At 29.6% G+C, this 16,038-nt stretch overlaps 1 non-coding gene across 1 annotated transcript; it reads left to right on the top strand.

Annotated features, from left to right (window-relative positions):
* Positions 1-14,301: 14,301 nt before the first annotated feature.
* Positions 14,302-14,383, top strand: TRNAS-UGA (transfer RNA serine (anticodon UGA)). Its single transcript has one exon. It is a non-coding gene; the product is annotated as a tRNA-Ser (tRNA).
* The last annotated feature ends 1,655 nt before the right edge of the window (positions 14,384-16,038 follow it).

Genomic DNA, 16,038 nt, shown 5'->3' with positions numbered 1-16,038 from the left:
GAAATTCGTTTCTTAATTTAATGTAATCCTTTCATAAAAAAATTCACAAATTTTAATATTTTCATTGAAATATATTACTTTTAATAAATTTTTGTTATACTTGTATTTAATATTTTAATCCATTTTTAACAAGAGTAATTCGAATTTGATCATTATTAATGAGGAAAAATGTTGAAATTAATTTATAAAAATTTATATGAAAAGTTAAATTAAATTAAAATTAAGCTTTCAGAAATTTATTAAAATTAATTTATGAATAATTTATCTTTTAGTATTTTGAGTTATATACAATATAAATATAAATTAAACTAATATATTTAAAGAAATAATATAAAATTTAAAGTTTTTTTAAAATATTAATTAATATTAAAAATTAATTTTCCCTAATCGGTTTTTCCTAGAGTAAAAATAAAACTCTGTAAATTATAATTATATAAAAGTATTCTATATTATACAAAATAAGTTTAAAATGGAAATGAAATCATAATCATTAATTTTTTAATGCGTGTATTTTAATGTTTTGCATTTACAATTATTTTAGCATCTTTCACCTGTTAATATGAAATCCTCATTCTGAACAGAAATTAGTAAATTTATTTCGTGGCCCTGTTGCAAAGGCACCGTACATTGGTACACTTGTACAGTGGTTTTCGCGTGTACAGTGTACAGTGGTAATCAAAATTACTTAAGACTTGTAGATTGTAACTTGTTACAAAACTTTTTATTCAACACATTTTCCTTGTAATCTATAACTTAAAAGCTTGAAAGAACCACAAACATTTTATGCAACAGGACATAGGCCTTTAGCTTTTGCATATTTCTTCCTCGTTCTTCTAAATTCCGATGAAGAATTTTTAACGGAGTTTATTATATTAAAAGTACAATAAATTCCTTTAAAAACGAAAACATCTTTAATTTATTATCGACTCAATAGAATAAAACTCACTTTTCAATAAATTTATCAAATCTGACATAGCGAGTTGAACTATTATGGTTAAGCATAATACTGTATAAATCACTAGTATAATTAATAGCTGATGATTATTCGAAAATATTTTAATAAAAAAAAAAAATTATATTTTGCAGTTGTTTAATGTTTCATATGTATCAAAATTAAACAATATATAACCTACGATATATTATTTTTAAATGTGATCTATGCCTATTAATTACGCTATCAAAATAGCAAAAAACAAATGAAAGTTTAGGAAAAGTTCTCTGATTTCTATAGGGGAGGTCACTCCATGTCCCTAAGAAATGTGGAATGTATGAGATTAACGAATTTCTTCTTTTTGTACTTTTAATTTTCTGTCAGAAAGTTGGTCAAGAGAACGGAATGGGGAAAAAATATATATTCTTTTTAAGGAGAAATTTCGGAAAAATGCTCTGGATTGGTTCCAAGATGCTAGAAATGAAAAATTTTTTTTATCTTCAATTGACATTACTTTTTCAATTTCTCTGAAAAATAGAATGGAGAGACTCAGCACCATCGGGATCTTGTAGCCCGGGTAGAGTGGTGGCCCTTTAACCTTATCTTTTGAACAAATGGAATAATTAGAATATATCTTTATTAATAAAAACAGTCTTAAAGGTTCTATTTTCTGTTAGTAAAAATATTATTAATTTTATAGGGATAGGAACCACTATGGATTCCTAACACTTCCGTGCCCGGGGAAAATCCCCAGCTCTCCTCTTTTTCTGTCGACAGCCCTTGAGAGACTTAAATATAACTAATTTCTAATTTACCATCAAGTTCCATTTGTCGAGTTTTAATTAGGTTTCTGACGATGTCTATTAGGTAATTGTGATTTATTTCTTCTCCGTTTTTTGAGTCGTCATTACTATTTAAATTACTTAAATACTATTTCAAAAACAAGGAATAATGTATTCAAATATTTCTTCGATAATTTTATTATTGAGAGTTCGGATAAAGGTTTTACATGTTTACAAAATGATGCAGTAATCGTGAAAAAGGATGGCAACACTCAAATTCCGAAGTAAAATATATAATTTAAATTCATTTCTAGTGTTTTACTTATCCTTAACTGTTCTGAACTGATTTCTTAAGATTATTTTAAATATGAAAATAAAATTTAAAAATTTACAGTTGGACGAAAATTTGTTGGAATGTAAACCTATTATTTTGGACACATTATTTAATTTTAATTTCAAATTAAAATTTGAAAATAATAAAATAATGGTTGTTATTCTGATTTATTACACAATATGAGATACCGTTAATTTTTTACATTATTATGCTGCAATAAAACAGACGAAATAATCTTTATTTTATTAAATTAAACAAATATACGTAATAGAAATTCGTTAATCTAACACTCGATAATCCGGCATGATAGTATTTGTTTAGACACATTAGAGCTAATTACTGATGTAACTATTATTAAGTGCGGTTAATTAACTGCACTTAATAAAGAGACCCAGATCAGGTCCTGGGCGCTGTTTCTACAGACACAGTGTAAATGTGAGAATTGTTTTAATTATACAGGGTGCTCCAGAAATACCTGAGAGATTTTTTTAATTTTAATTAGCAGAATATGATGGTCATTTACAAAACGTTATTTCAAGATTTAACAGTAATACGCATTCATTCTCCATTAAAGTCTACCTGTGCAAAGCAATAAATATTTACTTTCTCCTGAAATGTTATTGGGCTGCAATTTCCAAATTACAGACCTATAAATTCTCATTGTCATCCGTCCGCCAGTTCGTCCTTAATCTTTAGAACAGAGTTAGATAAATGAAAATCTTTCCTTTCGTGGAACACCTCGAAGTAGGTTTGCAGAACACTGGTTAAGAACCACTGACTTATACGATATAAGCCTATATTATTAGCAAAACTAACATATTTTAAATTTTAATTTAGTGAACGTAGGACATGGATTTATATTATTTATTCACTAATTTAATTATTTAACTAAAATACTGGCTGCAAATCTTACGCGACTGCTGTAATTATTTTTGTAATTCCTTTGTGATTTTGTAATTTTTTTAATCATTAGTTGTAACAAAAAAGTAACAATGATTTATATTTTGTTTATAAACCTTTTTGTAAATTACTTTTAGAATTTATTTCCTTTTTCGCTCGATATTAGCAAAATTGTTTTGTTTGCAAAAGAAATTTTTAATATAATTACCTATAATATTTTCTAACAATTTTAAATTTTAAAATTTAAAATTATTTCTAATATAACTAATATTTTCTAACAGAGTTTATGATGGTATAGTAATTTAAAACTTTTGTTTAAATTACTATACCATCATAAACTATAAGGAGCTAGGCCCTAAACATTGGAGGGCCATTTACTATCGTATATTTTGCTTAATGGACTAAAATTTCTAGTTATGCCACTGGAGCTAGCATACTATACGTATCTCGTGTTCAGTAACGTGTATTTTCTTCCCCGCGGGCGAATGCAAGAGTAGATTATTTGTATACGGCAATACAACACGAGGAATATATGCTGAAGAGAATTGCCTCCCGGGAGGACTTTCTAAGGAAATTGGTCCCTATTCAAGTTGTTACAAACGTAAAGAAAAACCCAAAAAACTCCATCTGGCGAAGTGTGAACCCACAATCGTGACATCAAAACGATCTCAGCCGTTTTGAACGACCTGAGATCAAAACAGGTCGTTAATCAAATGAGTCATCAAATGAGGTAAAAATAGCATCTCAGGGGGCATTACGGGTGGTTGCAAAAGATAGCTTATAGAAATGCCTTTAGAAACTGTACGAGGGTTGGAAAAAGTACATCGTCGCCCAAGGGGATTTTTTTAAAGTGGCTGTGTATCGGTGTTTTATACTATTCAAGACAAGGAATCGTACACCGTCTCCTAACTTTTGGATTCTACCATGTAGAACTAATCTCGAGAAAATTGTAATAAAAATACAAATGATCGAATTTACATATCTGAATTGTGCAGTATTAGCTTAATGTACAATCAACAAAGTTCAAAATTAAAACGTTCTTATTTTGAATAACTCAGTTTAACTTTTTTATATATTCTACATAAAATATAGAAAGTCGAACTTGATTAAAGAAAGAATCCAAGTGCCACAGTTTTTATACATACATGAAATATTACGCAGAAGAGATTATATTGCGCCTTCACATCACGTTTTCAGCCAGTGATTTGCAATATGAAAACATTTCTCTGTATCAACTTATTAAAAGTAAAGAAAATATTCCAGTTTCAAGAAATACATGTTTTGACCATGTAAGCAGACGAAATTTATGTAGGCCTACGGGCTGACTTGCTTTAGATCTTTGACAGATGACAGCTATAATATTACAAACGTGACAAAGTTACTATTGGTACCCTTCAAAAGAAATTTTCAGTTCAGGTTGTTAAACAACTGCTTTGCACGAAAGCATTACTGTACTGTAATACTTTCCTCCAATTCATTCTACTTATTGTAATGCATCTACATAGAATGGTGAATCGAGGCATTTAATCTCATTTCTTTAGGTAACTTTTTTATTTATTTTTTTGGCTCTCTTACAGCCGTATCTAGATTTAAACTTAGAATAAAATTTAAATTGCGAGGTCATTAAAAGTCGGCATTCACCACGCAGTAATTCCACATCTAAATCTGAATCAATATTTAACTTTCCATTATCAGTGAGTTAATTCTCGAATTATAGATCCAAACAAAAACATAAGCGAAATGTAAATCATTAATACAGATAAAAATCTTGTGGGTAGGGCTCGAAACGCCAACCTTATCTTTATCAAAAAAAACCTCCTAACAAAAAATTTCACTGTCATCCAAATTGCTTAATGTTTCAGTAAAATTGTTATAAAGAGTTTTAATCCACGTAAATTTGAGCTTTTGTTATTCTGGATAACATTTTGTATAAAAGTCATTCGTTTCGATGCAATTTTATCCTTATAATTATAAAATTAAGCAATAAAAGCTCTATGAGAAACCCATGTGAACTTTGACCTATCAACCTGGAAGTTTCGCCAGCACCTCAGTAATAACGAGAAAAGCTTAAATTTAAAATCTAAGCTTTCTAGATCCAGTAGTTTTTTTCTCTAGGAGTGTCTACACTGACGAATGAAGAAACTACAGCTTTTTTTTTTTTTTTTTTTTTTTTGCAATTTTTGAATTATTTGATTGCTTATATTTCGGAAACCCTTTTATAGAAAACCCTGAAATTATGCACACTACCTAATAAAAGAATTATCTTTCGAACGAGATATTTGGAGGGCGGAGAAATCGACCCCCGAAAATTGGCAACTCTAATTCCTGTTTATAGCTATAGTCAGTAACTTTTTCACTTAGCAGGAATCTCGATTAAAGCTTGCGCTATTTGAATTCTTCATAAAATAACATAAGCATATTCGATTTTTACATTTTGCACTAACTCTAACAATGCCGTCTCGAAGTTAGCACAGCTTTCAGCATCGGAATCTATTGTCTACCGTGTTTAGTTTACGCATGACTTGACTCAGATACGTCATTACTCACTCGGACAAATCGGAGAGATTGTAACATAGCTCTTCACTTCAATTCGAGGTTCCTTAATCCGGCAAAAGTAACTTTTAATCTAGAGTTACCAGTTGGAAAGCTTGGACTACGAAACTCTCGATTTAAAACGTTGCTGATGAATACGGCCATTAGTACCCATGGGATCTTTCATATGGCAACTCACTTGTAACAGGACCTTTTATCATAGCCAAATCCGTAATTGCGGCGGCTGGGTGATAAAGGAAGAGACTCGACATATCCGGGACAACTACCCACGAAAAATTCCTGGGGAATTATTCGCCAGGATTCAATGCCGGGTCCTTCAGAGCGATAGGCTGGCGCCTTAACCGTCTCGTCCATCAGGCGTCTTACCAGACTGTTTCTAACAGTTAAAGTTTTGTTGAGATAAACATCTTAGTTTCCATTACGATTTACAGGGAGAACTTAATACTCGTACTGCTGATATTTGCGTTTGTTATAATGAAAATCTTCACAATTTAATATCGAAGTTATTACCATTATTCGTGGGCGTTCGCAAAAAAAGTTTTTCAGGGGGCAAACCTTGCTGACAAATAATTAATCAATAAATTTTTATTTAATTTTGGGGGGTTTAAAGACAGATAAAGCGTTCTATTGTCGAGGATGCAAGTATGCATCTCAATCACTTTTACGATTATAATCTGTGGAAGATTTTACTCAATCCCAGGGAAGAGCAAGTGCCTCCTTGACCCCCACTGCGGATGCTTATGCCATTATTTGTTGTTATTACCATTGTTTTTATCGTTATTTATTTATTTTATTTTATTTTATTTTTCGTTAATATTTGTTACTTCTGAAAATTAGCAACTTAAAATTTGAACACTTCGATTAACAAATAAAATATATTCTAAATTTTATTTTATTTTAAGCAAAACGGAATAAGAACTAAAATATATTTTAATCTTGTCGCCACATCTGTAATAACGAATAAGTTTATGATACACAGATATATTTAATTTAATTTTTTCATTTTGTTAATTCAATTTATTGATAACATTTGAAATTATTAAGACACCAGAAAGAAATTTTCAATTTAGTAAATGGAGTCCGACTATTAATAATTTACTCAAAAAGGTGAAATATTTTCATGTATTCATTTTAATATTGAATTCTCTTTTATTTATTCAATAGTGCGTGACGTTTCATTTATAAAACGATATCATTGATCAAAGGAAACTATGTATTATCTTTTATAGACAAAAATAAGCATTTTCCTTCATTTATAAATAATCCCTATTATTCCCTAGGCTATATACGCATTATCTGTATTAAACATTAATTTGTAGTTGAAACGAAACATTATATTAGGTAGCATATTTTAATTATATCATATTGTGCTGTAAACAATTACTATCAATTATTTTGAAATGTGAAAAATAATCCAAAGTTATAATTAAGAATAATTCAGCCCAGACATCAGAATCGACGTTGTGGAAAATTGTGATTTAACCTATTTACTTTAACTTTTTCCACCCTGTAGACACTAAGAAGTCAACTGGGTAGTGACGGACAAGACCTGCAGGCCCGACATATCAGGGAATTTCAACATATCCCAGGATTTTTTCATGGTTTCCACGAAAATTCCTGGTCCTAGGTCTCCAGATTGGTAGGCTGATGCCTGAACAATCTGGACTATCCGGCTGTCCGACAGATTGTAATTAAGTTATAAAGAGAAAAATAAATTAAAATATAGATTATAAATATTTAATTATGTTATTGTAAATGTAATAAATATTAAATAAAACAAACTTTAATTCAATTTTACATACCGTGATGATGTGTATTCGTTAATTATTAAAACAGAATGATGATTTTAACTAACGTTATGTAATAAATTATTTCAACAGATGTGAAACTTCGTCTTTCGCTAAAAAATATTTTTGTAAAATAAATTAGTAAATTTTTAGCAAGTGAACAGACTGTAATTTTATGTTGTATCTAATTTTAAACGTGGTTATTATTATTTTTATTATTTTTTTTTTTAGCTAGTTTTACACTTTGTAACAATTTCTTTTATTGTTTCTGGTATAAAATACGAGTTTTATTTATTCGAGAAGTTTAGTTATTCTGGGTTAATTTGAAAAGCAGAATAAAACTTGTTAAATATATAATAATTGAGGTCAGTTTTGACAAGCCGGAAGTTAAGAAATTCCCGTTTCTGAAACTGAATTTATTCATATTATTATCCGATTTTGAAAAATATTACAACAATTGAAAAATTTTAAATATAATTTATTATTCTTATTATTATTCTTCTAGACACAATTAAGTCTAATAAAATGCAATTAAAATAGTAATTTTAAGTTAGTATTTCTTTATAAATAGTAATTGATATTAACTATTAATAATAACATTTTTGTGTGACCACTAACGTATTTTATTTTGAAATATAATAAAATTTTTATGTTACTTTTGACGCATTTTAGCTATTAATTTTTGATCTGGCAATTGATTTATAATTTATAATACACAAGCAAACGTTTGCAGACGTGAAAATCCGTAGGGAACAAAAAGGCAGCGAGCTGATCTTTCCTGAAGAAAAAATATTAGACCACGAGCCATGACCTAAAATTTCCCCATATTTCTTATAAATACAGTCAATAATATGATCGAATGGTATGAAATAAATATGGTAATTGTGCTGAAGTAAATACAAAAACCCATCTTATAATGAAATATTCGTACAGATTTTATACTGTAAACAATCGTGTTCGCAGCTATCTTAAAACAGCATCGCTAACAAATATAACATTCATTTTAACGCAAATGCATTTATAAATGTTGACATATACACAATATCTATAAATAATATATAACCTTACATATGTAAAGAATTTATGCATTATTTATACTGTTATTTATAAATACATTATTCACGTTGAAAGATCACAATTACTTTGGTTTGGACAAGTAGAATGCCACAGGAAAGATTGTTAAGAGTCTTATTTTCCTATCCCAGTGGGCCCAAACCACGTGGAAGGCCAAGAACCAGATAGATGGATTACATCCGGAAACTTGTTTGGATGCGTCTTGGGATTTCAGCAGGAGAGTTAAATCCAGTTGCTGCAGGCCAAAGCAATTGGAAGACACTACTGAGACTGCTCCATCCAGGACCCTCGGGATAGAAGGCATTAAAAAAGAACGAACGACGTATATCATATAGAAACTTTATATAAATAAAATTTATGTATGTGCACATATACACTGTATTTAAAACGTTTAAATTGATTATTTTAACTTTCTAGATTAATCTTGAATAAGGCAATCTATAGCCTAATAGTTCTTTACAGTAACATTTTTAAAGAACTAATACGTAAAAATATTCACTCTATTGATTTCAATAGGGATATCTACATATGATAAGAAGAATTTTCTAGACGTTTAAAATATATAGGCCTATATATATATATATATATATTAAATTAATAGTAGAATTCTTTGAAGATAAATGCAGTCATTCATTATTTCAATACACATCTCTAATTCCCATTTCGTTCAAATCATTTTTATTCTAAAAGTAGAATCTCAAATTTAGATTACAATTGAAGGAAATTACTAAATATACTTTCAGAAACTAGATACTGTATTTCCAATAATAAATATAATATCAATAATTATAATATATTACATATAAAACTACAATAGAACCTCCGATTATCCGGTTAATGTGGACCGATGATACCTTCGATAACCAAAAACTCGGATAATACGGATTGCCGTAGCCATTTTGGATTAAAAATTATAAATAAGTTATAAAAGATTTAGGATAAACGGAATAGTTATTGGCCAATTAAGGAAATTTTTATTTTAAAAATTCTATGACATAACAGAAGGATTAAATCGGGAAATATTAGCCTATACTTATTGATGAATTTTTTTAATGGCCTTTCTACTGACAACATCTGGAAATTACAAACTCAAATCGTCTAATCAAAACTGTGCCAACTTGTACGAAAATGCAAAATTATATAGTTATTGGTCACTCACAACAACAGAAAAATCTGAGGAGTTTTTGCCACTTACTGACAGAAGAAACTTTTATTAATACAGTACAGTACTATGCAATTCTTATTAAATTCGAAATGGCCAATTACTGGCCAATAATGTAAACGTACACTTGTTGCCCGATGGCCAACAAGTGTACGTTTACATTATATACTATCACTTTTAAGCCTTTTTTTAAAAATATATCAGTGACTTTAATCATAAGAACAATACTGTTTACGTCATTTATTATACACCAATGCACACAGTACAAGTTTTAACTTAAGAATAGAAAATGTAAATTATTGATAATTACATATTAATATGAATAATTTGTTTTACATTGAAATTATATGATAAAAAGATAACAGAAACAAATCATTTTGTAGTACAAATTATCGTTTTAAACTTTTAAAAGTCCTTTATAGTTAAGAGAAGTAGTGTACTCACAATAACCTTGAATAATCGGGGTTTTAAAGCAATAAATACATGAGATTTTAATAATTTATTGTTTTACCAAAGTTTTTTCCTGCTGTTATTCTAATAATAAATTATTAAATAATTATCTCAAAATTAACTCTTTAAATCAATCTTCAAAACTTAACACGTGAACAAAGTTTATTATTACAATATTATAATTATTATTTTAAGTAAACGTTTTTGCAATGATGCGTAAAAATAAGAAATATTTCCTCTATGTTTTGGAAAAAAAAAGTGCATTTTAATAAAATTTCCAATTTTTTAACCCATAATTTCTAGATGAAAAAAAGTGTAGCGAAAAAATATTAAATTTTTGTTATTAAAACGTGCATTAAGATCGAAGAACGGGCTTTAAATCGATCCGGCTACTCAGTTATCGATTGATGGCGGCTTTTTACAAAATTAATGTTATATAATATATAGAATTTATAGAAATTTTTATTAATTATTATTTAAAAAAAGATGAAGTTGCCTTATATCTTTAATGATAAATAGGACTACATTATTTCTTTTTTTATTTTGTAATATAGTAATGCTTATAACTTATATTAATTTCTTTGAATACTCAATATTTATATTATGAAATATCCATGTAAATTTTATTAAAATTAGTGATTCAATAATAATAATAATCTTTTAATGATAAAATTGACTAAAAATTAAAAATTTTCTCAATTAAGAGTAAAACGTAAAAAATAAAATATAATATATAGAAGAAAACACACATCATTATTTATTTTTAAAATATTCAGATTTTTTCACTAAAATAATGCAAGAATTTCTTTGGGTGAATCTACGGTGGTTCTCTATAATGGCAGAAGTACCACATCGAATCAGAATAAAAAGATTTTAAATAAGTCACAGTTTTGTATAGCTCTAATCTCACTGGAAGAAAAAGAGTTACGATATAACAAAAAATGCAAATAATAGAAAGAATGAATTCCTCTGCTCATGCTCCACTAGAAACAAATACACACACACCTAAATCTCTTTTTTGACTATTGGATTAAAAGAAGTTCGACACAATTGGTTAAAAAGTACAGTTATTTAGATCTTCGTCAGAGATATGGAAAAAAGGAATAAGATTGTCGTCTTGCCCCTGTTTTTAATGGAAAATGAAAAAGGAAAATCGTTTTTAAGTAATTGTTTTTTTTTTTCCTGTAGATATTGAGGCAATTTAATATGTCCTCTGATAGAGACAGTTAAAGTTGCTGAACCATTATAAGTTGTTGAAATTTAATCTAAATAAACTGAAAATCAAGATTTAGCCTATCTGCTAAGAAAATTTGCTAATATGTTTTTCTCGATTATATGAGTGACTAATTTTTTTTAACTGCAGTTACTATTGATCTTTTTCTGAAAATAATGAATATGACTTTTCAAATTCCTTTAAAAAATTGAAGATCTTGTCCTCGAGCACGGATCAATCTTTCATTAGTTTTCAGAATCATGAAAGTGGAACTAAAGGAACTTCCCTACAATAGTAGATTCGTTTTGTGACATGGTTATTATTGTAGTTTAAATAATTTTTTAGGCCTAAATAATACAAAAATGTGAATACTTCGTTCTTCATTCCTTCTTTCAAGCGAAACGTATTTTCAAACGACAGTATCGTCGATTCTTTTTAAAATGCTATTCTGTGCTCTAATAATGCAAATGCAATAAAAGACTTCTGGTGAGTAGAAATTAAGAATACATTTTAAAAGCAACAACAATATACATAAGTTGACCAATATTTCAAAGCTCCAGTTCTGCATCATATGTTTTATTTGAAGAATGGTCGACCTAGTCTCGAAAAACATTTAGCTCATTACACAATATAAGAAATAAACTATTTTATTTTTCATACTAATATAGCTAAACTTCGCTTCTCCGCAGAGTTACGGAAAATTTAAATTAAACTCAAAGCATTTTAAAAAAGTACTGATAATTACACCTACTGTAGCAAACGTCTTCTCTCAGTTCTAATTTTGGCATCATAGTAGACTGCATCATCTTCTAAAGATAACTGAAAGTCTTCTTTCGAAACTTGTATAAAGATCTTCACCTGTAAACAGAACTTCTTTTATAATTGGGATGGCGAGGCAATTGCTTCAGCTATCGAATTAAAAGACAGTATAATCTAAGATATTTTCTAAATATAACTAAAATTTGAATTTTCTCATCGATAAATATTAACAATTAAAGGCATTTAAAAATGTTAATACCAAAATAAATGCAGTGTTTTCTTGAAAATGTAAGTATAAAGACTACATTCTTAGGGCTTGCTTCAAGCGCTTGTTCGCACCTTGTTTGTTTGCAAGCCATTTATTCTGATAGAGATCATCAAGACAAGATTTTGACTTTATCTTGTAGCTAATTAGTAGTCTAAGAAATAAAACTATCTAATCTGAACATATCATTCAAAACAAAACAAAAAAAAAAACCCTCTTTACTGTTCAAATAAAATAATTTGCCAAAGGATTTAATTTAAAATGTCATAAAGTTCATTAAAATGAAAAGAAATATAGAAAAATGCGGGACTATTTTTGGCTTTATTTCTAAAAAAAAAAACAAACAAAATGAAACGAGACAGAAGTCGGTCCATTAAACAAAGGAGAGGCTCTCTTCTTTTGCTTTAAAACTCAAATGTTTAGATTCTAGTGTTGTTTAAGAATGAAGGAAACGTGGAATGCTTTGGAATTATTCCCACTGATTTCTCTTAAAATAGTGAAATAAAATAATTTGAGTAATACTAAAGAGTAAATAAGTTTACCTTCAGAGTTTACATTTAAAAAATTATAAAAAAGATATATAAAAAAAGATTAAAAACATATTTAAAAAAAGAAAATAGTTTTACACGAATAAAATAATAAAAGGGAAAGAAAAAATACGTATAAACGTAAAATTCCTCATGTAGGCGCATATAGCAGAGTTCACTTGATGATCAGAAGAGAACGTTCGTGAGATCACTAATTAAACTGACAGTATCATTACCATTTGGTAAATATCAATTTTTAGATTGGATAAGATTTATTGTGATCTCTTCATATTTAATAATCTCATCATTAAAGCTTGTCAATAGTCAACGGTGAACTAATCTCAAGACTCCGTTTACTCACGACCAGAAAACAATGCAAAATCAGAAAATGTAAAACCGTTTCTATTGTCTGTTCTTTGTTCTAAGCCCACTACACCAGGGGATAACACAATTTCTCTCAAACTTTATTATACTTCGGATAAAATGAACAAAAGTAGGGATTTCTTTTGGTATAATGTTAGCGATCCTGACACATCATTTTTTTCAGAATCAAGACCTACTATAAAAAGATTTTTATTTCACATCATTATTTATTGTATAGAATGATTAAATATCAGTACCAGTTCGCACTATTAATTCCAAACTTCGCTTCTATAACTCAAAATTGTCCACTTTTACATTTGTATCTTTAAAGTGTGTAGAACGTACTAATAGGATTTGCATTAATTCGTATGGTAATAATTGCCTCAGTTTTCGTCGGTTTCGGTTTTTCGCCGATCGTTTTCGGACGAATTAGCACGAAAACCGAAGAATAACTGTATTTATTTATAATTATACTACATATATGTGTTGTTTGAATTCCATGTATTATGTTTTCAGATGAAAATATGTTCAAAACTTATGAGTCTTACCAGGTTTAATAAAATTCTTTTCTTTTTTTGGTAAAATTAAACAAAAGAAAAAAACTTGTAAGGCTAAATGTGCTCTAAATGCTAACTGGACTTTTAAAAACGGAAAATAAAAACATGGTTTTGATAGATTTTAATTTTCGTTTATTTATATATCTGTATAAACACACACATTTCTGACGATACAAATATTTTTTATAAAAACGTGAAAATTCAGTCAATAAAAGGATAAGCAATTCTGCTTGGAAAGTGACAGTCCGAATTATGAAATTTTTAACAATGTCTTTCAAGTATTAACATTATTCAGCGTTTTGTCGAAAAATTTCGGTGCGCTTCGTACAACAGCGTGGAGAAAGAAACGTTTTGCGACTTTCTGAACGTCACTTAGATCGTGATACGAATTTCGCTATTGCAATCAACCGGAATATACTGCACTTCGAGCGCTTTTAAACATATCTGTTGATTCGAAGTTTGGTTGCAAACAGCAACACGAAAAGGCAACTAGGTACAAAATCAATTATGTACTGTATTTTATGTTGTATGTCACGTCTGTAATTGATTCGGTTGAAATGAAAATGTTTCTTACGCAGAGCGTATTGCTTTAGCATGAAGAAGTGCGCATTGACAACGGAAAATATATCGGCTGTCCTCCAGAAGCAGTCGTGGCCGAGTGGTTAAGGCGATGGACTTGAAATCCATTGGGTTGTTCCCGCGCAGGTTCGAATCCTGCCGACTGCGATCGATGTTTTCGTATACCGGTCGACGAAAAATTCTTTTTGAGTTCAGTACGACGCCCTCTTTGCATTTGTTGACGAATCGCGTGAGCTGCGAACTTTTTGACGTCATCCATTACTGCGAATAGCACGCCCTTCGTCGAACTTATCATAATTTACTGCCAATAACAGAGTCGATAAAAAGATTCGCAATTTGACCGGCTTATCGCTATGAGTTGCGCTTTTTCATAACAAAACGAAAAGAAGTTGCGCAAAATCCTATCGCCAAACGAGCAACATAGGTTCCGAAAACGTAATTTCAACGGCGTTTTGATTGCTTTAATCCGAGGTAGTGAAATTAAAAGGCGATAGAAATTTATGAATTGCTATAAACATTACCGTTTGCGAAAAGTAACGTCCAACAAAATTTCTAAATTTGACAGAAACGTAGTACAGCGGTGGAAACAAAAAAAGAAGGAGAGAAAAAAAAATTCTTTTCTCCCCGGCGGGGAATCGAACCTTTATTTATTTTCAATTATATACAAATCGCATATAATAATACATTAATTTGTAATTTGTAATTGAGGAAATATTAGTATCGGGCAATTGTTACAATTTTGAATGAAAGCCTTACTGAGACTGCCCAGAGTTTTTGAGCTCAGGGGCATTAACACAAAAATTATATATAATAGTACTGTACATATACCAATATAAGTATTGCACAAAATATTAGTTATTACCATAGTTTGCATATTAAATTTATACATATAGAAAATGATTGTTGATATAAGGTTATGATCGTGTAATCTTTTTCGCCATATGTTGTGACTTGCACGAAGGATGTCGTTAATAATAAACTTGTGCATCTTTTTCACATATTTCCAAGGCGAGTTTAATTTTTTAAATAGTTGTGTGTTGTGGGTATCCGTTGCACCTAATGCACCAAAGACTATCGCGTCAAGTACAACTTTATAACCTTTCGTTTCGTAGAAGGTTTTTATATGATCGTACTTATCTATTTTAGCTTGTCTCGCTTTAACTAGGCAGTCTTCACCATATTGATTTGTTATTGCGAGATCTATAATGATTACCTTTTTGTTGTGTGTATCTTCCACAACTATATCTGGGCGAAGAGTATCATTTTCCATTTCTGGAATTGTCTGATTTATTCTCACATTTATGTTTTCACCTCTGTTGTTATATCTAACAGTTTTGACAATTCGGTTCAGAATCTTATCGTGTCTTTCTCGTCGCAGGGGTAGATAATAAGGGGCAGAATGAGAGAAGATGTTGAATATCTTCTATCTGCTGGCAGTGAGAACACCTGTCGTTCGTAGTCATGTTCCAGAACTTTTTGTTGTTGTTTGTTGGAAGTAAGTCCATTCTTGCCTTGATAGAGAAGCTGTATAGGGATGGATGAAGCTCTCCTGTATTAATCCAGGAGTTCGATACATAGTTTCTCGAGCTAGCCATTAGTTTACCTTGTCTACCTGCTGATTGCCAATGATTTGCCAACTGTAGTTGATTATGGTGTTTTAGTTGCTGTATTATAGTGTTTTGCCTGATAAGTAGGCTTTCGTTGCTATTCGATGGATTCGGAATCATGACATCGAAGACTTCGTCTGCACATATCACTTTAGCATTGCTAGTTTTAAATGCCTTAGGAGCGTGTGCAGTAGG

The sequence above is a fragment of the Centruroides vittatus genome, unplaced genomic scaffold, assembly GCF_030686945.1.
Source record: "Centruroides vittatus isolate TY-2023 unplaced genomic scaffold, ASM3068694v2 contig_874, whole genome shotgun sequence".
Lineage (NCBI taxonomy): Eukaryota > Metazoa > Arthropoda > Arachnida > Scorpiones > Buthidae > Centruroides > Centruroides vittatus.
This window is presented reverse-complemented; position numbering and strand designations above follow the sequence as displayed.